Raw genomic sequence first — 23,720 nt, forward strand, 5'->3', positions numbered from 1 at the left:
CTGTGAGAGGAAACCGAAGCACCCATAGGAAACCCATGCAGAGACGGGGAGAACATGCAGACAGTGACCCAAGCCGGGTACCGAACCCATGTCCCTGGCGCTGTGAAGCAAGAGTGGTAACCACTGTGCTACAGTGCTGCTTTTACGCTGTACTCAGTGGTGGGGCATGCCTTTATGGCACGGAGTCCACTGTCGTGTCTGGTGCCATGGGGCAGCATGGTGGCACAGTGGTTAGCACTGCTGCCTCAGTGCCAGGGGCTCGGATTCGATTCTGACCTTGGATTGGAAAATTGGAAAAAAAAGTTGGATACTCTAAATTTATTTTTTAAAAATAATTAGAATCAATAAATTTCCCCTTAGTGTCTGAAAGATTAGTTAGTGTTACAGAGATAGGGAGAGGGCATGGGCCGAGGTAGCTCTTTCGGAGGGTCAATGCAAACTCAGTGGGAAGAATGGCCTCCTTCTGAACTGTAGGAATTCAATGTTTCGATGTCCATATTAAAAAGGCACCCATCACTGGCTCACTATTCAATAAAGAAGGGGAACCTCCTGAAAATGAAGATGGATCTCCAGGAGCCTGGAAGATGGATCTCCTGTGAACCAAGTTGGATCTCCTTGGGCACTCGGAGGCTGGAAGATGGACTCCCTCCAGAACACCATATCTTAAGGTCCACCTGTAGATGTTCCCCTGATCCACTGCTGTGGTGTTCCGGGGTCCACGTTTGCTAGCAACCACCACCCTGAATCTGACGGTAACCCCTGGCATTGTTCAGATGAGTCCTGACAAATGGACGCCATGTTTTTCCGAACGTGTTTCCATTAACAGGATGCAAGTGAGCTTCATGCTGACCTCTGGTGGGTTTTCTTACCTGTCATGGTGGGAACCAGCGCATTACCCTGCTGTAAATTCACACCCGCATGAAACCCATTTCTGGACTTCCAGCCATATTCTCCCAACATGCCCGCCATCAAACCCACCGGCATGGCTGTGGGAGAATTCCACCCATTATCTCAGTGCAAAACTTTCCCTTTGTATCCCAATGATATTGGCACCAAAATTATTTTGAAGCATGTGCAGAGCCCGTTTTTGGATGTGGAACAGATGCATCAAATTCAGTTGAATTTATCCAGAGGAAACTGATCCCCGCATTGTCAAAACAGCATGAGCATGGGGAACCTCAAAGTATCACTCCAGCCATTGTCATTTACTTCTCAGTATGAAGTGTTTCTTTGCGAGCTGTTGGGGGGGAAATCAAGACTTAAAACGGATATTGGGATCACGCTGCTTGAATAGCCTGCACCTTCTCTTAGTGGTTTAACAGATAGCGTATCCAGGACCAAGCACCCTTTTGAGTGGTTGCATGTGACGTTCGTGTGAAGCCAGCACCACTTAAAGTCAGTCTGCAACTCCAAAAGGCAAGGTGCATTCTGGCTACATCAAATGTTGGAGCTGGTTACAGAAGAGACTCTGAGCAGAACGAAGAGTGGGAATGTCACAGTTTCCACAGTTTGCACATTGCTGCTATTTTAACGGTTACGTACCTGCGAAAATCTTACAGTGATATGCAACTGTTATCTGCAACTGCAGCTGGTTATGCTAAAATACTACAATATTTGGAAAGAGCACAGAAATAATTCTCCAAGGTTTTCCAATGAGACACTGGAGACCTTGGTACAGGAGGTAGGCAGAAAAAGAGAGAGATCTGCTTCCGTCAGGCAACCAGGCGGGTGGAAATCCTAGCACAAGGCTAACACAGGTCTAGTCCAATCAACTCCAGGCTTACTCAGATGGTTGCCCCCTGCCCGGGCTCGTGGCCGGGCACCCGATAGGCCCAGGTTTGTGTGCTCTGTCTCCATTTGTTCCGGCAGGTCACGTTGCATTCGGACTGTTGCCCCTCAAAGAGGCCATGTTATCACAATTGCCAACAGAATTGACGCCATCCCTTCATACCTACTTCATCTTATGATATCAATGGCACCTGAAAAAGTGAATCCTACAACCTTCCAGCCAACAACCATCAAATGTCTTCATGAAAGAATTCCTCATTCAACTCTGACTATGGAACTCATGTGAACCAATATTAATTTTCTCTGTGATAGAACATAGAACATTACAGCGCAGTACGGGCCCTTCGGCCCTCGATGTTGCGCCGACCCATGAAACCATCTGAAGCCTATCTGACTGGCTGAGGGCAACGGAGGCCTTGATCTTGATATAGAATCCCTACAGTGCAGAAGGATGCCATTCAGATCATCCAGTCTGCACCGGCCCACTGAAAGAGTACTCTACCCAGGCTCACTCCCCCATCCTATCCCCGTAACTCCACCTAAGCTGCACACTTTTGGACACCAAGGAACAACGTAGCATGGCCAATCCATCTAACCTGCACATGTTTGGACTGTGGGAGGAAACTGGAGCACCTGGAGGAAACCCACGCAGACACGGGAGCAAGTGTCCAAAGGCTGGAATTGAACCCGTGTCTCTGGTGCTGTGAGATAGCCGTCCCATCCACCCATGGCCCATGAATTGAGGTCCTTGTAGTGAAATCCTTTGTTCCTCTATCTTCCCCCCCTCTGCCCCGCTTTAATGTGATCTAACAGCAGGTCCATTAGATCTCACAAGATTTGCGATACTCGGGACGCCTCTTGAGATCTAACCAGATCTCGCGACCTGGATCTCGCCCTCACTGGGATTAACATATTAGGCTCATTTAAAAATGTCCATGCAGGATTCTCCCGAGGCCCAGGAACTAATGGTCTCGCCTGGGACACCTCGCCAGCACCATCTAGTGCTGGTCCACACAAACGTGGACCAGGCATAACGGCAATTGGGGGGGCCTCTCCAACACTGTTAAGAGACCCCGGGGTGGTATGCTCTCGGCAGGGTGGTATCCTGAAATTCCTGCTGGCAGCCAGGAACCTTGGAACTCCTAGTCTGGCACCCTGGCACTGCCACCCAGGCACCCTGGCAGCACCAACCCGGAACTGCCAAGGTGTCCAGTTGGCACTGACAGACTGGCAAGGGCACTGTCAGGGATTTTTGTGGCACTGTCCAGGTGCGTGGATGCCAGGTTTCCCATGCCAAGGATCGTGCCCGGGGTGTCCTGCCCTTAAGAGATGCGGTGAGGGCTTGTGGCTGCCCTAAGAGATAGGTTCGGGCAGTAGGGGTTGGTGGAGGAGCAAAGTGGGGGGGTCGCTAAGGATCAGGGCATCATTTAAAAATGGCTCCCCAATCCGTGAGTCACCTGCGAGGTAAGTGCGACTTTGGCAGGTTTGCAGGCACCAATAAACACCTTGCTATATGCGCCCAAAACAGGACTCTGTTTTTTGCGTGTTAAATCACACTCCCAACCTCTGCTACATCTCCCTTACGTGCTGCATCCCAAGAGGAAGTGGCAACCACAGCATTCATGAACATGTGGGCTGAATTCTAAACCAAGGCTTTCTCCACATGTAGCAACGCTCCCTGTCAACATTACTAGTGAAAGCCACTCTGCAAACAGCCAACATTTCCACCATTCAACGAGAGTCATTGAGGAGGATAATCAGCAACTATTCTGCAAATTGTTGATGAAACTAGAAAGAGTGCAGAAAAGATTTGCTAGGATGCTCCCGGGACTTGATGGTTTGAGTTATAAGGAGAGGCTGGATAGACTTGGACTTTTTCCCTGGAGCGTAGGAGGCTTAGGGGTGATCTTATAGAGGTCAAGAAAATAATGAAGGGCATGGATAAGGTAAATAGTCAACAGATTTTCCCAGAGTAGGGGAGTCTAAAACTAGAGGGCATAGGTTTAAGGTGAGAGGGGAGATACACAAAGGGGTCCAGAGGGGCAATTCTTTCAGAGAGTGGTGAGTGGTGAGCTGGCAGAGGCAATAGTAGAGGTGGGTACAATTTTGTCTTTTAAATAGCATTTACACAGTTATATGGGTATGATGGATATAGAGAAATATGGGCTAAATGCAGGCAATTGGGACTAGCTTATTGTAAAAACTGGGCAGCATAGACAAGTTGGGCCGAAGGGTCTGTTTCCATGCTGTAAACCTCCATGACACTATAAAAATCTGTAGATACTGCAGTAATTCACCTCGTGCCCTTGCTCTTGACTCCCCACTGCCCCCCTCTTGCTCTCAGTCAGCATCTCTTCCCCATGAACCACCTTGACTACACTCAACTCTATCCAGAGATCCACTACATGGGCCCCAGTACAATACCGGGAGTGGCCACTGCTCCCGATGGCAATGCAGATACTACAAGATTGCCAACGTATGTTTAATTGGCAGCTCACAGCGGTGGGCTAGATTTCCACCCTCCCAGGCCTTCGTACAATGGGAAAGCCTGATGCTGTCCAGGGTAAGTGCTGATTCCCTCAGAATAGTGCTGGAACCCCAGAAGACATATCTCCGCAGTCTCCCATCAGTTCTCTAAGCAATGGGCAGGTCCCACATCGCCGTCACTTAATTCCACCTCACAGGTACCAGGAAGGCCAATTTTGTGGCCATTATTTTGTGAATTTGTGTTCCGATTCCTTTCATGAAAATTAATAATTAAAATGAAGCTGTAACCCCTGTTGCCAACCGGAAAGATGTCAGGTACAGTTGCAGATACACTGTCAGAAACCATCAGCGATCAAAATATTTCTAAATATTATAAATATTTCTAAATTATGTAAATACGGCCTCCTTAAGATAGAGGTCATGATGAAGCTGTCGTCTTTCTTTGAACAAGTGAAGACTTTGGAAAGACTTTGAGGGTCAGGCTACAGCAGTCAGTAGTTTCGAGCCCCATATTGGGTGATAATCGTTTATTCATTCAAAACAATGAACATATAGTGATAAAATGTACAGTCACAAAGAAAACACACATTCACATTTCACCAAAGTTCTAGTCTTATTTCCAGCAATTTACTGGACACAGTTCCATAATTTTGTGCAAGCCTTGGAAATCACAATTATCTAAAATAACATAAAAATTTCAAGGTGTACCATTGCTAAAAAAAAAACATTTTGTAAACCGCAATCATTATTTTTGCCATTACAGGAACCTGACTGCTAAGATGGATGCTCTCTGACTTTTGCTACAGTGGAAGGACGCGAGGCCCCCAAGCGTGGAGACCTGGATCAATGACATGGCGGGCTTCATTAAACTTGAGAAGGTTAAATTCGCCCTGAGAGGATCGGTGCAAGGGTTCTTTAAACGGTGGCAACCTTTCCTCGACTTTCTGGCTCAACGATAGGGTACTGGGACAGTAGCAGCAGCAACCCGGGGGTGGGGGGGGGGGGGGGGGGGGGGGGGGGGGGGACGTTGATTATGTTGGCTTATTTTATTTAAATTTGATTTATCTAATTTTAATTTATGGTTAAGTTCTCTTGTTTGGGGGGGGGTGGGGGAATGTGATACATGTGATGTTACGGTATGGGGGGAATTGTGGGTGTTATGGGGCTGTTAGTTGCATATTACTGCTTTTTGCTATACTTGTTATATTTTCTGAAAAAAATTCCAATAAAAATTATTTAAAAAAAAAAAAAAAAAAATTATTTTCTTGAAATCGAGACATTTATAAGACACTAACTTGCAAAAAAAGAAAACCGCACACGATTCAGAAAGGTAGCAGAGTTGGACTTAGGGCATCTCTCTCATTAAACAATCACAGTTGTGGTATTATCATAAATGTAAGAACTGCAAGGGTTAATGAAATGTCTAGATCAGCTACTAGAGGGAGCTAGAGTTACAAGTATATAAGACATTGATGCTAAGCCTTGTGGGGAGAGAAGTTAGGGAGATAGCTACAGTAGACTGAAGGAAAGATAGTGTGAATGAGAGCAGATCATAGTTTATTATAATGCAGAGATTAGTTGCAGATGAGTGTAGATTATATGTTAATTATCAACTGTGTACTATTTAGGAGTAGCACAGATGTAGCACTGTTGCTTCACAGGTCCAGGGTCCCAGGTTCAATTCCCGACTTGAGTCACTGTCTGTGTGGAGTCTGCACATTCTCCCTGTGTCTGCATGGGTTTTCTCCGGGTGCTCCGGTTTCCTCCCACAAGTCCTGAAAGACGTGCTTGTTAGGTAATTTGGACATTCTGAATTCTCCCTCAGTGTACCCGAACAGGCGCCGGCGTGTGGCGACTAGGGGCTTTTCACAGTAATGTCATTGCAGTGTTAATGTAAGCCTACTTGTGACATTAAAGATTATTATTATTAGGAGTATGTGTTGCATACAAATGAGTAGTGTTAATAAATTTATAGCTTGGTTCAAGTTAAAGCTATTTTGTAGTCTTTGTGAACACTACGCCAACCATCCTGAAATAAGCAACACAAAGAAAACCACAACAGCCTCCGACACATTGACGCTGCGACTGTAAATGTGCAGGCAGTGCTCCCCTAGGAACAAATAAACTCAGCTAAAAAGGAATGGATGGAAAATGGGGTACGTGTACACCAAGGGCAAGATTTTGGTGCTATGCCACCGGCGTAATCATCCCTTTCTCTGCAACCTTACGAATTTCAGCCCCCAATGGAGTAATTGAGGGAGGAATTAAGTCAGCCAGTGCCACTTCTGGTGATGTTACGCAGACTTACATCGATTCCCTGGTATCAAACATCAGTGCTACATGCACAGTCCGCACAGGGTTCTTCATCTGTACCATGGCGCCATGTGGACAGTTCTTACAACCATCCTCTTTTGTAAATATAATCTATTCTTGAAATCTTCGATAAGAAAATTGAGGAACAGGTTTTATTTCAGTTTTTACATCAGACCAGAAGCCACAGGATGCGAGGCAGATTTTGGAACTGAGCCATTTAAGATATATAAAAACAAATCGGAGACCCACAGGCTGACTTGTAGCAATCAAATTAGCTGTCAAATTAACAGATCTTAAGCCACACATTTTGCTTCATCATTTAGTCGTTGCTTTTAAAACCCTTCCAGATCATAACAACTGGCTGTGTCAGATTATTTTTCCTTATCTTTCCCACTGCTTCTTTTGCCAATTACCTTAAATTTATGTCCTCTGGCTTTCGAGCCTCCCACCAATTGAAACTGTTTCCTGCCTCTCTGCTCTATCAAAATTCCTTATAATTGTGACACCGCGATTAAATCTCCTGTTTCTCACTCTGCCCTAAGGATGACGATCCCAGTTACCTTAGTCTCTCCACATAACTGAAGTCCCTTATTCTTGGTACCATCCTATTAAATCTGTTAAATATTAATTGCAGCCCCTCCAAGGTTTCAACATCCATCCTAAGACGTGATGTTTAAATATTCTGGCTCAGTTTCAATAGACACCATGGAGTAAATTTTTATTTCAGGGTTGGGTTCTGAGCATGCGGGATAGTTCCAGGCCTCAACCCCACATCGCCAGTACGATGTTCAAAACAGCCAATGAAAGATTAGGGAGCTGCTCCACCATCCAAACAGTGATGGCAGGCGGACTCCTAATGCTAGAAGAGAGACCCTTCTGCACTCACAGATCAGCAACCCCTTGAGGTGGGAGCTACCGATCTGAAAATGGAGAGAGCGAGGGACAAGAGGAGGTAAAGTAGTTTTCTTTTTCAAATGCCACAGCTGCCTGGATCCTGAGGGCTACCTCTTCTCGGGGATTACCAAAGGCCGCACCAGGCCTATCAGCCATTGTAATCCAAGGAGGGCTGGGTTCCATCGTATCCCCACCCGGAACCCATCACATAGGATGAGGTCTTTTTAGACCACTTAATTTAATCTGATTATCCTAAATTGGCTACTTGCCGCTTCCCAGTGGCAAGGGGCAGGAGTATAGAATCCCACTGCCAGCGAACTGTGCATCACTGAGAAACACACGCCTGGGGAACTGGAGAATCCTGCCCAAGGTTTTACGCAGCAACACAAAAATGTTGTCAGACAGAGCTTTACAAAAACTCCAATGGATTTGCAGATAGAGGGATGCAAAAGATATGGTAATATAAGTGTAATGATGCACTTTCACAGATATAATTTGTGAATAGAAAAAGGATTTATTAGTTTAAAAAAAAACAGCAGCCTGATGGCTGCGCCTAGCTACACCCCCTGGGGTGATTACCCATTCTGAGTCCCAATTGGTCCCCCCAAGCCAGGTGACCCTTACTCTCTTGTGTTCGCCCTGAAGAGACAATCACCACAAATCACCACATCCCTCCTGCTTTAGCTCCTTTGTAAAATCTTCAATAACTATGTTACACTATTGTAAATACTAACTAAACATCATATACATGAATTGGACAATTATATATTGGGTGGGATTCTTCACTGGCGGGATGCTGTTTTGCCGGCAGCCCGGAGGGTTTCCCGACGGCGTGGAGCTGCCCCACAATGGGAAACCCCGTTGACCTGCCGGCGTAACGGAGAATCCCGCTGTTGGGTTGAGGCAGAAATGTGGCGCGGTGGGGCGGAGAATCCCGCTAATTGAATCTTTTTTCTGTTTTTTGTAAAGCGGCATAGTTCTGTAGTCTGAGAAGCTTCCATCAGATAGAGATTAACAAGAAATGCAATAAACTGCAAGAATCTTTTGGCATAGGCAGTTCATTATTATTTTCTTCCATGCAGGCATCACCTATGTCTATAATAGGTTGATCAGGTACTTTGATGCTTACAGGTTGTAAACATTTTTTGATGGCAACAATAACTGCTGGAGCATCTCTCTGCTCCTCAAGTGGTCCAAGTGTTTATGAACAATGGGTCCCTCCATGTCTACTTGATACGACAAGAGGCCTGGTCTTGGAGACAATGGGTGGAACCTTACCATATTTTTTCAAATAGTCAGGCCCTGACTGAAAACTGTGCAAGCTCTCCAGTTGCACAGATCCTCGCCCCATCCCCTTTCAGGCAGAAGAGCAATTCCCTCTCACCAGCATCCTCCTTTCAGGCATAAGGCCAACCGCCCCTCCCACCACCACCCCACCATCATCGCCTCTTCCGGGGGGCATTCTCCGCTCTAACAGACATCAGCGCTCCCCATGAATACACCCTCCCATGAGGCTGCCCAGAAGGCTCATCCTTGGCACTTCCCCCAGCACAAGTTGGTACTTCCAGGGAGTGCCCAACCTGATAGTGCCAAACTGGCAGTTCCAACCTTTTCCGGGGGAATGTCTTATCTTTGCGCCACAGGAGATGCCCTCAACTGAATCACATTTTAAAATTCCTGTTGCAAACCTCGCTGGCGTGACACCAAGTTGGCACGACTTGACTCTTCAGTGAGGGGCTCGCGCATTTATGGGCGTGGACCTCATGATGTCTCCAGTGAGGGGCGTCAAAATTCGGGAAACATGATAGAACATAGAACAGCACAGAACAGGCCCTTCGGCCCTCGATGTTGTGCCGAGCAATGATCACCCTACTTAAACCCACGTAACCCGTATACCCGTAACCCAACAATCCCCCCATTAACCTTACACTACGGGCAATTTTAGCATGGCCAATCCACCTAACCCGCACATCTTTGGACTGTGGGAGGAAACCGGAGCACCCGGAGGAAACCCACGCACACACGGGGAGGACGTGCAGACTCCACACAGACAGTGACCCAGCCGGGAATCGAACCTGGGACCCTGGAGCTGTGAAGCATTGATGCTAACCACCATGCTACCGTGAGGCCCCAAATCTTGCCTTCTTGCCGTACTTACCGCCTGCGTCACCATTCTCTCAGCAAACATGGGCGGAAAACCGCTCACAAAAATTCCTGGGGCATAACTTGAACCACTACCTAAGTTCCATATCATGATACCGTTTAATATGGGTTTTTTTTTAATGCATGCAGACACATATCACAACACAACAATGTATTATGTCCTGACAGTTCTTTCACAATCTTGGTCTGACACGTGTGAAGGAATGGTCATGTTACTCTGTTTCTGGTACTTTGGTCATGTGATTAAGTGTCTTTTCTTTCTCACATACTGGTTCTGATGCTTTTCTATTACTGTGACCATTTCAGCAATCTTTTTCGGTCTGAATTGCTGACTCTGCTGTCAATTTTAATGTTTTTACCTCTTCAGTTAATTTCTCATAGAATCATAAAATTTACAGTGTAGAAGGAGGCCATTCGGCCCATTGAGTCTGCACCGGCCCTTTGAAAGAGCACCCTACTTAAGCCCACACCTCCACCCTATCCCATAAACAGGTAACCCCACCTAATCATTTTGGACACTAAGGGCAATTTAGCATGGCCAATCCACCTAACCTGCACGTCGTTGGGCTGTGGGAGGAAACTGGAGCACCCGCAGGAAACCCACACAGACATGGGAAGAACGTGCAGACGCCACACAGACAGTGACCCAAGCCAGGAATCGTACCTGGGACACTGGAGCTGTGAAGCAATCGTGCTAACCACTATGCTACCGTGCCACCCCAATCAATCATTGGCCAGCTTCACTTTTTCAAGCTCTTATTCAATTCTACATTGGACTTTTTCTTATTTTCCAGTTGCTTTATCATAGAGTTCAGCTTATTCTACATTGTCTCATTAATTGCTCCTTCTTAACTTCATCTTGTACAGTTTTGCAACTTTTTCAAGTTTGCTGTCATTTAACTTTGTTACTTTAATGCCTTTTCTCGAGCTTTAATTCTTTTTGATGATTCCTCTTTATGTTCAATAGTTCCAATTTTTCTTTGAAGTCCTTAATTTCTGCATTTCTTCTGACGGGAATAAATCATGTTCTTATTGGACATACATATTTCACAAATGGAAACTTATTTATACTTGTCTTATCTTCAACCAAACCCTTTTTGGCATCACTATTGGTTAGGTCTGTTTCTGACAAAGTGTTGGCTTGTTTCCATTCTGCATTTCTCTCGTTGAGTACCTTTCATTGCCCTTTCTCTGAGGTATTCTATTGCCCTCCTCCTGGGGTCTTTCATTGCCCACCTTCTGGGGTCTTTCAGTGTCTCCTTCTGTGGTCTTTCATTACCCTCGTTCTGGGGTTGTTCGTTGCCCTTCTTGTGGGGTACTTTGTTGGACTTGGGATTTTCATGGACTTTCTGGGGTCTTTTGGTGCCCTTTTCTTGGGTCTTTCATTACCCTCCTTGAAGGTCTTTTATTGCCCATTTTCTGGGTCCATTTTCATTGTCGTCCTGGAGTCTTCTTTTGCCCTCTTTCTGGGGTCTTCTATTGCCTTCTCTTTGAGGTCTTTCTTGCCTCCTCTTTGAGGTCTTTGCCGCCTATGGATTGTTTTGCGAGTTGCCTTCTATCTGGTGTCTGTCTTTTGCCCTCTTTTTGCAGTCTTATATTGCCTCCTATCTGAGATATTTTGCCCTCTTTCTGGAGTCTTCCATTCCCTCCTTTTTGAGGTATTTGTTGTCTCTTCTTTGAGGTCCTCGTTGCCTCTGCTGACGTCTTCTATTGCCACTTCCATGAGGTTTCCATTGCCTCCGCTGAGGTCTTCCGTTTCCTCTTTCTTGAGGTCTTCATTGCTTATGGACCTTTTTTGGGAGAGTTTCCCTCTATCTAGAGTCTTCTTCAATTTTCCTGACCAGAGCCATTTGTTCCTTTTTTTGGTTGCCACTTTAAGTGCATTGCCATTTTAAATGTATTGCCACTTAAAATGTATCACCTCTTTAAGGGTATTATCATTTTAAGACGGTCATCTTTTCCTCACTCGACTGTCAGCAGCTGCTGGCTTTCTCTGGGTTTTTCCTGCTCTTTTCAAGTTTTGGTACGAACATGGCTGTTCTTTTTTGAACTTTTAAAACTTTTCCTTTTCCAAAGGGAAGGTCATTTTAGCAATCTCTGGAGTTTTTTCTTCTTTTTGTTGGTTGGACAGTTCTTTTCCCTTTTTTTTTGAAGCTGCCAGTTTTCTGTTTATTTCGCCCACACTTGAGACCTGGTCCTCTCATGGCCCCGTTGGGGCCAATGTTAAAATGTGTTAACTTTCCTTCTTTTTTAAAAAAGGTTAAGAACTTGTATATACATGCAATTTAATCCCGACAGTGCAGAACGAGGCGATTCGGCCCATCAAGTCTGCACCGACCCTTCAAATGAGCACTCTACCCATGTCCGCTCCACCCTATCCCCGTAACCCCATAACCTAACCTGGACACTAATGGGCAATTCAGCAATCCACCTAACCTGCACATCGTGAGAGGAAACCGGAGCACCCGGAGGAAACCCATGCGACACAGAGAGAACGTCCAAACTCCACACAGTCACCCAAGGTCGGAATTCAATCTGGATCTCTGGCGTTGTGAGGCAGCAGTGCTAACCACTGCGCCACCATGCCATTCTGCTTGCTTGAAGTCCATCAATGCAACAATTGGTGCCGAAGACCCCCATTTGGTCTGCTCCAATCCTGCACATAGGGAGCTTATTCGTTTCAGCTCCTTGATTTTCCCATGCTTCAGGGGGGCCTCGCTGCAGCTCTCTTGGGGCATTTTATTTTGTTTAAAGCGCTGCTTTCTGTATGCTCCTTTTAAACAAACTTCGCAGCAACTCTTTGTTTTATCTAAAATTAAGTTTTTATTTTAAGGCAACAGCTCTTGCTTCACCCGATTATTTTCCCTTATTTGTTTTTTCTGTTTGTTTCTCTCTACATCTTTGACTGGAGCGGCCAATTCAGGTTTTCTCTGTGTCTGTCCCTCAGCCTCTCCAATGCACTGAGCCTCCTGAACCGCCTCTTCGTTTACAATGTAAGTAGAGGTACGTTTCTGCATTTCGTTCACCCTTCTTGTGGGTTCTGACCCAGGGGTCTTGCACTGTTCTCTCTGTAAGCCCACTCCTCTTGTAACTGTCCATATTTTCTGATTCCACATTACCCGCGGACTGGCAATACTTCAATGGCCGGAAGTCTTCGGTCCTTGTGATCCTTTCCCGCTGGGAGCACATCCCTGCCAGCGGGTTTCACGGCGACATGGGCATGGAAAATCCTATTGACAAGCGGCAGAAAGACAAAATCCCGCCGCCAACAAATGGCGCGCGGTCGAGAAACACGAGACTGGGGAACTGTAGAATCCCGCCCAATATCTCAATTAGGTCTATTCAGCCAAAGAGAGACATTCTGATGAATATTTGTTTTTCAGACTTTAATTAAAACAGGAAATTTACAGGTGTTTGGCCAGTCGATGTATTATGTAAATCTTAATAAAAGCAAATTACTGCGGATGCTGGAATCTGAAACCAGCATTTTCTCTTTGGTTTCATGTAAATCTTAACCATGGTGCAAGCCACCAGTGGTGCAGGGATGTGCAGGGGCTGGTCAGGTGACCCAGGTGGCATGTGCTGCCCTGTCCTGCCTGCTGCCCATCAGAGGCACCAGGGACAGGAGGGGAGGGGAGGGAGGGGGTGTCCGAGGTCCTGTGGTGTTCCGGCACCATCCCAGCGGGTGTTACCGGCACGGACCCCACCACGCCCTCCTCCCTTGAGTGCCTGATGGCCCCCGAGCTATTCCATGAGTCATCCCCGGAGGCTCCCCTGTCACCTGGCGCTGCCAGTCCTGGAGACCCTTTCGGCTTTCGGCGACTGCGCCACCACTTTCTAGATCTGTGTCTTATCAGCCAGTGACTGTGCCATCTCCCTCTGGGACTGGGGCACATCCCTCTGTGCCTGTGCTACGCCGGGCAGAGCCTGGGCAATGCCGCCGGAGTTCTCAGCTTGGTCTGCTGTGACTGCCTGTGAGACGGGCAGCCCTGTCCTGGGCCTCGGACAGTGCCTGCACAGAATGCCCCAGGCGTTGGACATGCTGATCTATGGCCGAAATAGTCATCCCCAGTGCCTGCAATGTGGGCGCCACACATGCGGTGTTGGCCTGGGTGGCAGGCATGGTCGGCACCACCTCCTGCTGCTGCACGCGGTTGGACTCCTCCACCTGCACCTGAAGGTGCTGGATGCTCGCCGACATCCCCTCATGTGGTCTAGTGATCCCCCGCCTGTCTTCTTCCGCTCCCGGTGGGTATGTGCCGCCTTCTCGTGGGGGAGGGCACATACAACAACAGTGTTAGACAGTCCAACGCATGTAGCCCAGGGGATGGGTAGCAGGTGGCCTCAATGGCCAGGGTGCCTGTCCCCCCTGGAGGGGGGTGGTGCATAGTGCTTCCTACTCACCCTGGCCGCCCTGAGGAGGTTGTGGAGTTTCATTCCGCACTGATTGCCGGTGCGAGCAACGCTGTCCATGGTGCTCACCAGCTCTGCCATCTGCACCCAGGCACGACGGACATCGGTGCCTGGCAGCCTCCTTCCCGGGCCGGGGGACAAGGTCATCTGCCGCTCATCTACCGTGTCCAGGAGGGTCTCCAGTTCCACGTCTATGAACCTTGGTGCCACTCTCCTTACGCTAACTTGTTGGCTGGGATGGTGTGTGGGGGTAGAAATGTTTATGTGCGGTTGCAGCTTATCAGCCTCCTGAGTTTCAGTCACAGACCCGGCAAATCCAGCACCATTTTTCATTAGAATTGATTGTGTTCCAATTGGCGCCGGTACTAGTCCCTTAATAGGAGTGGAATCGGTGCAGGTGCAGCCCCCATTTTTCTGTTGTGAAAGTCCTCGGGCGGATTCTCTCAGCCCACACCGGTTCGGAGAATCACCAGTCCGGGGGCAATTCGCACGAAGACACCCCGACGCGGAGAATTGGCGCCACTCGCGCTGGCATGGTTGGCGTGGTGACAGTCCCCGGCGATTCTCCGCCCGGATGGGCCGAGTGGCCGCCAAGAAAGCCCAAGCCCCGCCGGCGTTGTTCACATCTGGTCTTACCCGGCGGGACCTCAGCGTTTATCCTGTCGGGGGCGGCCTGGTGGGGGGGGAGGGGGGTCTGATCAGCAGGCCAGCCTCTCCTGGTGGGGTCCTCTTTTATCCCACGCCGGCCCCTGTAGATCTACGCCATGTTGTGTTGGGAAAGGCGTGGAGAAGGAAGCTACCGCGCAGGTGCGCATTTGCGCCGGTTGCAGTGCTCATGTGCGCATCGCGCCGATCGCAGCGTGCATGCGCAGACCCGCGACGCACGTTTGAGGCCGGTATTGGCAGCTGGAGTGATGTGGGTCGCTCCAGTGCCATGCTGGCCTCCTGTAGGGCAGAGGATCGCTACACTTAGCGGTCCGATGATGCCGTCGTTAAACGCTCCAGTTTTTACAACGGCGTCAACACTCTGCCGTCAGAAGGAAGAATCCCGCCCCACGGATTCTCCATTGACGTCAGCACTTAGTCTCAGAAACGGAGAATCCAGCCCCATATTTGTCACATTTTTTGACTTGATTAAGCTGAATGATCATTTTGCCAGCATATTTATGTGCGTTGCAACACAAATCTGCTGAAGAATATTTTTGGAACTTAGCTGGTCACAAAACAATCAATTTATTGGTGCTGTATGTTTAAACATTACGCAGTATTCTGAGATTTCAGTAAATAGATGAGAATGTTTGAAATTGATTTGTGTTCGTTGAAAATTTTGCATCCACTGACAAACAGATTGAACCTTTAAAGGTAAAATATCCTTCAACTGGCTGGTACAAACAGCGTGTGCATTATTGAAATATGAAATCTGCATTACAATCTTATTAGCTCCAGCCTCTACAAAGAATATTTTGTTCAATTTCCGGCAAAAAGGGTATAAAATTATAATCAGTGAGTATATCTTTAAAGATATGATTGATGTGGGCCAATAGACGAGCCGTTGCTCCGGTTATCTTTAATGTAATTTGCAGTCCTTTGTAGGATCAAAACACAAAAGATGATCTCTTAATTTTTTTTACATATATACCTTTGAGCTTCAAACTTCTTAGCCCTGTTCAAAATGCTTAACATTCCCTTTGATGGACCAAACCAAAGGTTCACATTTAATCTTTGGTACAGTTGATTTTGAATGTGGCAAATAATGTTGTACATCAGCAACTTATGCTTTCATATTGCCGTGAGAGGCTGCGCAAAGGATAATGATGATAGACCGATGAGCAGAAAAATGACTGCTGGTCTGAGACTTATAATTGAAACTTGCTGTGAAAATTATAGGCTGAAAAACTGAAAAGATAAGATTGTGTCCATCCAGAATGTGAGTATTTATGGTTTGTTACTGATACATTGCGCTGGCATGTCAGACCAGCCTAATATCTCTAAATGCTGGCTTGAGATCCAGCGGGAAACCTATGCACCTATTGATGAAATAATCGCTGTCAGTGGTAGTATTCCCGGCTGAGTCAGAAGGGTTTGCGCTCGACTCCCCTCGATGAATGGAGGCTGGCTTTGAATATTGAATTGATGTCCAGGATGGTACTTGTATCTGATGGGTGGCTCCTGTCCCATCACAAAGTGGAGGGGGAGCACTTCAATCTTGATTGCAGACCCCCTCGTGGAAAGTACTCTGAAAAACCTCGAGCAACGTAATGGGGAACCAGCTCAGCCACTCTTCCTGAGTGAATGGTTCAAAAGTCTCACGCGTTAAGACTTGACCTTGGCCAGAACATCAATTGGAAGGACTGAAATGGCTGTAGCCTTGTCAAAGGATTTGCATAAGCTGAAGAAGAACAAGGCCAATTCTGAAGTTTCACTTTAAACAATACTCTCTTGAAAGCTCCATCCAGACACATTAGATATATTCTCCCAACCAAATGGCTGGAAATAAACGTTATACAAATATGAGTAGAATTTGATATCAGCCTGCTTCAGGTATAAAACCAGAGGACCCAATCATTTGGATGGGAATAAGGTCCTAAATTGGTCCCATGCCTAATTTGAGAAGAATATGTGGGCTGTCAGCACTACACTTTTCATGACAGTGTATGAATATTGGGCACCCCAGATACCATTTAAAAGTAGCCTCATCTCTTAAAGGCGATATACACTTCACCAGCAGCAACTGGAGGTCAATATGTCTGAACAGGGCAGGAAATGGAGAAGCTGCAAAGCCTCCGTTTCCTTGGCAGTGTTGGTGAAGGAGATGCACAGGAGGAAGAACATTCTATTTGCACCCTATAGTCAGAAGATATCTAGGTACAATGCTCAGCATGATTGGACAGAGGTGGCAGAGTGCCAGAAGCATTGCATTGAGGATCTGTCCACAGTGTAGAAAATAAAAGCAGCAGAGCTCACATCCTAACCCTCCTGACGGAACACAGGTTACTAATTTGAGGGCCCACTAAACAAAAGACCCATGGCAATATTAGGCCACAACTAAAGCACTGAGACCAGTTCTGCTCACTGTGACATATTTAAAGGGTAAGCTTGCAGACCACGATGATACAAACAAACAAGAACTTTATTGTAAAGGTGTTTATTCCACTGGCTGTTTGGATAGACTGCCCATTTGCCTGTGCAAACATCCGATGATGTCATCAATATGTCACGTGATCGGACTCTTAAAGTGATCTTGTTCCAACTGGGAACAAATATGAATATACAACACTCAGCGTACTTTAGGAAGAATGTGAGGATCCTTGTGAGATTATAGAGGAGATTTACAAGAAAGGTTCCAGATGGGGGATTTTAGTTACGATGTGAGGTTGGAGAAGCTCGGGTTCTTCTCCTTGGAGGAAAGCAGACTGAGGCGTAAAGGATTTTGACAGGTTCAGATTGGCAAAGGAGGGTGATGGTACAAGGACTTGGGGACAAAGACTGAAGGTTTTGGACAAGAGTTGCAGGAGGAATGTGTGGAGAATTTATTTTTGATGCAGCAGGTGGCAATGACCTGGAACTCGCTCCCCAGGAGTGTTATGGAAGTGGAGGCCACTAATGTTTCAAAGGGAAATTGGATGGGAACGTGAGGGAATAAAGTTACAAGGCTGTTATCCTCGCTAGTGAACATATTGCAAGGCACGGAACCAGTCAATTCTAATGTGCAAGTATGTTAATGCACAGCATTGAGAACATGCAGTCAATTACAGAATACGTGTTCAACTGTATGAGCACTGCGGGCAATCCCTTGAGGATAGGTCGCAACTGAAGCACACTTTGGGAAGGCAGTGACGTATTATCGCTGGACTCATAATCCAGAGACCCAGAGTCATGCTCTGGAGACCGAAATTTGAAATCAATAAAAATCTGGAATTAAAAGTCTAAAAGGTGACCATGAAAGCCTAAGAGGTTGATTGTCATAAAAAACCATTAGGATAAAAGTTTGGCACAACATCGTGGGCCAAAGGACCTGGTTCTGTGCTGTATTGTTCTATGTTCTATGTTCACTAATGTCCTTTAGGGAAGGAAATCTGTTGTCCTTACCTGGTCTGGCCTACATGTGACACCAGATCCACAGCAATGTGGTTAACTCTTAAATGCCCTCAGGAATGGGCAATAAATGCTGGCCCAGCCAGCGATGCCCACAAACCGTGAACAAATAATTTTTTGAAAAGTAGAACCTCGAGTGATTGTTCTGACACGTTCAATGGAAGTTCAGACTGCTGCCATCCAGGATCTGGGGTCCATCTGCTCCAGAGGACAAAGCCCACTAGTGGATCCAAGAGTCTCCCAGCAAGCCAGTACACTGTCCTTGTTCAGGCAAGGGGGAGTGCTGAGGCTTAGCCCCATGAGAGTGGCATTAGCTGCACAGGAGACATGTATCTGTTATCCTCACTACATTGCCTCCCCAGCCAACCTCTCATTCAGTGTCCCCATTGATTCCAACCTGCCAACTTGGTTGACTGCCGTGCAAAGGCAGAGTTTTAGCAGCCAGCAACCAAGCCGTAAGCAACTGGGCCCGAAGCAGCCAGTAATGATCCACATTGTCACCACAGCTCAAATGTTTTCAGTGGAAGTTTGACAATCTCCAAAACTGCAGTCAATGAAGAACACGCACATGGAACACTGAATGGGTAAATGACATATAAAACAAGTTTTGGTATTTGCTCAAGGGTGATTTTTAGTTATCCGTGCTCAACATAAGCATTTGTCAAATGAAGAGTGCTGAAGTATGGTGGATTCATAACCTATTCTTTTTAAATGTCGTTGGTCTTGATATTCTTAGTACATTAACAGTAGCACCCATGAAATTATATTGAGGGCATTCAGATGATGGGAAGAAGGAGCAGATGGGATGTAAGGAGGAACAATTGGTGTCTTGGGGATGGGATCGATTCTTCAACAGAATCTCTCTCCAATAATTTTCTGCTTGAGAGCTCGTGGCTATTTGTCTTCTTCTGGAGCCTTTGTTTCCTCATTCTCTACTTTTGTGTTCCTGCTTCAAATCTTCTTTCTCTGGCAGCTTCAATGATTCCAACCGTTATATTACCAAGATGTGCAGCATAAAGCAGTCAGCCATTTGCTTTATACTGTATTGCATGAATTCCCCAACAAGCGGCTGCAAAGGTAGCAATACTTTTGCTTTAAGAGGCCGAGATAGCAAAACTCAGTGTTGATTTGCTGCTTCCTGGCATGAGGCAGCGTTGGGGAAATATTGCTCGAGCCCAAGCAGCCAGGAAACAATTCTTTAACTTTGCCCCCATTTTAGGCCCACAGAAATGGTGCAAAACATTGCAATTTGTCCCCATTTGTTCAGTTACGAGAGAACCCTTAACTGAACTGAAGAGAATGAAAATCTTTTTCAAGACAGACTGTATTTTCCCCATGAGAAAACAAATTATGGGGCACTCTTATCATGTCTTTAAGAGCCATTTGGAATGTTTGTTTCACCAACATGCTACAGTGAGGGTGCTTGATATAGTTTCTTGATTAATGAGGACATGAACACAATTATAAATGAAAGCAGAAGTGGTGATATATCAAAAAAGGTTACAATGATGGGTTAATTATAATTGACATGCCAAGGCTGAACAGCGTGAACATTTTCAGCTTCTGGCTTTCGGGAGCTCAATATTTAGCACTCACAAAACCTGACTTTCAAAAACATAAATCACTGCTCCAAAATCCACGGATTGCGATGGAACAAAAGATTAATTTCTATTCCTCACCCGTCTCTCCCCACCCAACCGCAACACCAAAAACTGACTCCAGACTTACCACTCGCATCATCTCCTTCATTACGCCCCCGCAATTAGATGCCTAACCACTATTCATAGGCCAAATCCATCAAAATGCCCACATGTCACATGTACAGTCATGAGACTGGCAAAACTCAGACCTTCCTGAGTAACCGCTGCGAATCTTGCTGGCGAGATCTCGTTTTCTGATTTTCCCCTCCCCTCACCGATATCATAACAAGGTATCCACCCAAAAAAGTCAGAAATCTCATTTCAGTAAATTAACACCTCATGAAAGAGCTTCCCTGCCGTATCGACTGCCGCATTAGGAAGTTCCCCCTTGCCTGCGCGACATCATGTCAGCAAGGTTTACAACATGTTTTGCAAAACGTGAACCCGGTGAAGGGAACTTGCCATGGGCACACAGGTAAGTATAGCCCTGTCAGTAACCTGGCACTGTTTTGGATATTGAATATTGAGAGAAAATATTATGAACAATAAGTAACACAATATGTAATAATACAGCTACAATTTATAATTTTGTCTGATTACAATTAGACTAAACTATTTTTCCATTGCATTTTACGCTAGTGACATATTTCCACAATGCAAAGATTATTCCAAATCCTTGATGTTCACAACTTTCACATGCTTGTGGGGAAGAGGGCGAGACTGCATGAATTGCACAACCAGTAGTACTGGAGCAATTTAAGTCTATTAAATGTGACACCCATTTATTTGCATTTTATTTCTTTCTTCCCCAATGTTGATCGAAATTTGCCAACTTTCTTTTTTTTTTGTTTCTGCCCATTCCAAAAGTTCCGCTTTGACAAAGAGTCATCCAGACTCGAAACGTTAGCTCCCTTCTCTCTCCACAGATGCTGCCAGACCTGCTGAAATTGCCCAACATTTTCTGTTTTCGTTTCAGATTCCAGCGTCTGAAGTGAGTTGCTTTTATGCTTTGGAGTCTGTAATATTAGAGCAAAGTCACATAAAGCCATCCTAAAATGCCTACACTGCAGACGCAGGCCATTTGGCCCATTGAATCTGAACCAACCTTCAAAGGACCACCACACCTAGGCCCAATCCCCTGCCCTACTCCAGCAACCTCATCCTGAGGGGCAATTTAGCATGACCAATTCACCTGACCTGCACATTTTTGGACTGCGGGTGGAAACCAGTGCACCCGGAGGAAACCCAAGCAGACACGGGGAGAATGTGCAAACTCCACCCAGTCACTCGAGGTTGGAATTGAACCCGGGTCCCCGGTGCTGTGAGGTAGCAGCACTGTGCCACCTTGCCGCCTCAATAATTCTTCATAAAAATGCATAGAATCGCTACAGTGTAGAAGGAGGCCATTCGGCCCATCGAGTCTGCACCGACCCTCCAAAATAGCACAGTGCTGAGGACCACACACCCCCCCTAACCCCGTAACCCCACCTAACCAACACATCTTTGGATACTAAGAGGAAATTTAGCATGGCCAATTCACATACTCTGCAAACTTTGAATTGGAAACCTATTTAAATTAGCTTATTAATATTTATTTGATGGCATTGAGTTGAATAACTAAGACAGTGCCTTCAGGCAGTGTGCTTTTTGCAAGTACACCAAAGAACTTTGAGAAATATAATAGAATTCAGTTGAACATCATCACCTAATTTTGATATTTCAATTGTTGCAAATCATAATGCTTAAAAAATTACATTTTCACTTCATAATTTTTTTAATGATCAGGTGCTAAATTTTACACCACCGCTCCCTCAAGAAGTTAATTTGGTGTTATGCCAGACAGTAAAGAGCAAGAAAGCTGAAAGAGGAATCTAACCTTTCTTGAACCTGCTCCCTTTGTGTTTTAACAGAGGCAGGACAAGGGACGAGTGACCAATCACTTGGTAAAAGTAAGTTGGCCATGTAGTGACATTGCCCGTTTTTATTGTAACTATCATTCTGTTTGAACTGACCTTGGCTGATGGCATAGAAAGTCATATCTCCAAATTTGCTGATGACACAAAGTTAGGTGGCATTATAGACAGCCGAGATGATAGCATAAAATTACAAGGAGATATTGACAGATTCAAGGTAAGTGGCAGTAGGTGTAGAGAGGGGACATGAGGAAGAACTTTTTTACACAGAGTTCATAGAATTTACAGTGCAGAAGGAGGCCATTCGGCCCATCGGATCTGCACCGACCCTTGAAAAGAGCACCCTACCTAAGCCCGCACCTCCACCCTAGCCTTGTAACCCAGTAACCCCACCTAACCTTTTTTTGGTGAACACTCAGGACAATTTAGCATGGCCAATCACCTGGATCTGCACGTTACGTGTTGTAAGCTACAGGGCTATGGACCAGATGCAGGAAGGTGGTATTAGAAAGGGCACCTGGGTGTCCTTGGGTTGGCATCAACAAGATGGGCTGAAGGGCCTCCTTCTGTGGTGTAACTTTTCTATGGTTCTAGGTGAATGGGCAAAATAGTGACAGATGGAATTTAATATAAGCAAATGTGAGGTTGTCCATTTTGGACCAGACAATTCTCGAGCAAAGTACTTTCGAAATGGAATAAAGTTAGGTACAATGGATGTCCAAAGAGACTTTGGGTCCATGCGTATAGGTCCTTAAAATGCCAGGAACAAGTGCGGAAAATAATCCAAAAGGTTAATGGAATTCTAGCCTGTATATCTAGAGGATTGGAATATAAAGGCACAGAGGTTATGCTGCAGCCAAACAAAACCCTGGTTAGACCCCACTTGGAGTACAGTGAGGAGATCTGGGCACAACATCTTAGAAAGGATATTTTGGCCTTGGAGGGAGTGCAATGTGGGTTTACAAAAATGATACCTGGAATACAGGGCTGATTTCCGAGGAGAGATTACACAGATTAGATCTGTTTCGCGAGAAGGTTAAGGAGTATTTTTATCAAAATATTCAAGATATTAACAGGGAAAGACAGGGTTGATGAAGATAAACTATTTACACTGGTTGGAGATTCTTAAATGAAGGGGCATAGTCTAAAAATTAGGGCTGGACAATTCAGGAGAAATTTTAGGAAGCACCAAAGGGTGGTAGAGGTTTGGAACTTTCTCCCACAATTGGCAGTTGAAGCTGGATCAGTTGTTAATTTTAAATCTGAGATAGATAAATTTTTGCTAAGGAAAGATATTAAGGGATATGTAGTTAAGCCACAGATCAGCCATGATCTCATTGAATAGTGGGACAGATTCGAGGGGCTGAATGGCCTACTCCTGTTCCTATGTTCCTAACCACCAACAGAAGCATTCAGCAAAGCCCATTCTTCTGGGTTTCCTGACCTTACACCAGACCGCACCCACTCACCCTCCTCAACCCCAACATGCAGAGAACTCCCCTCCAGGTAAAAAATCTTAACCTCACATATTTGTGGTGTGGAGTTTATACAGTTTTGAAGCATTCAATGTATAATACAAAAAGGCCACGAATGTTAAACATTCAAAATGACCATATTTTAAAAGTTAATATCCTCATTTTCACAGTGAAGGTTTATCATAGACGGAGGAAATATTTCTGTGAACAGACCATATTTTGATCACAATCTGATGTGATGTTGTCCCTCTACTTCAGTAAGAATAAATTAAATTGCACTTCACCTGCTCATAAAATTTATTTTCTGAAATTCAATCTGTTTACTTCAAACTGACAAATGTTGTGTCGCGGGTTTTGAATTGGCAAAGTTACAGAAAGAAAGAGGGGCAGACTACCTGTGAGCCTGTGCAGGTCTTACTCAAAGTGCCGAGGGAGAAGCTTTAATCGGCTACCTGAAGTCAACAGCCCAACAGACATTGAAAAATTAAATTGCTAGATTTTTTTTAAAACAATAAATATTGGGCTTATCTTAAGCTAAA

At 45.7% G+C, this 23,720-nt stretch overlaps 1 protein-coding gene across 17 annotated transcripts in view; it reads right to left on the bottom strand.

The window, feature by feature from the left end:
* Positions 1–23,720, bottom strand: part of rbfox1 (RNA binding fox-1 homolog 1) — a 2,164,526-nt gene that overhangs the window by 239,783 nt on the left and 1,901,023 nt on the right. The window lies entirely within an intron of this gene.

The sequence above is a fragment of the Scyliorhinus canicula genome, chromosome 15 (assembly GCF_902713615.1).
Source record: "Scyliorhinus canicula chromosome 15, sScyCan1.1, whole genome shotgun sequence".
NCBI classification, from domain to species: domain Eukaryota; kingdom Metazoa; phylum Chordata; class Chondrichthyes; order Carcharhiniformes; family Scyliorhinidae; genus Scyliorhinus; species Scyliorhinus canicula.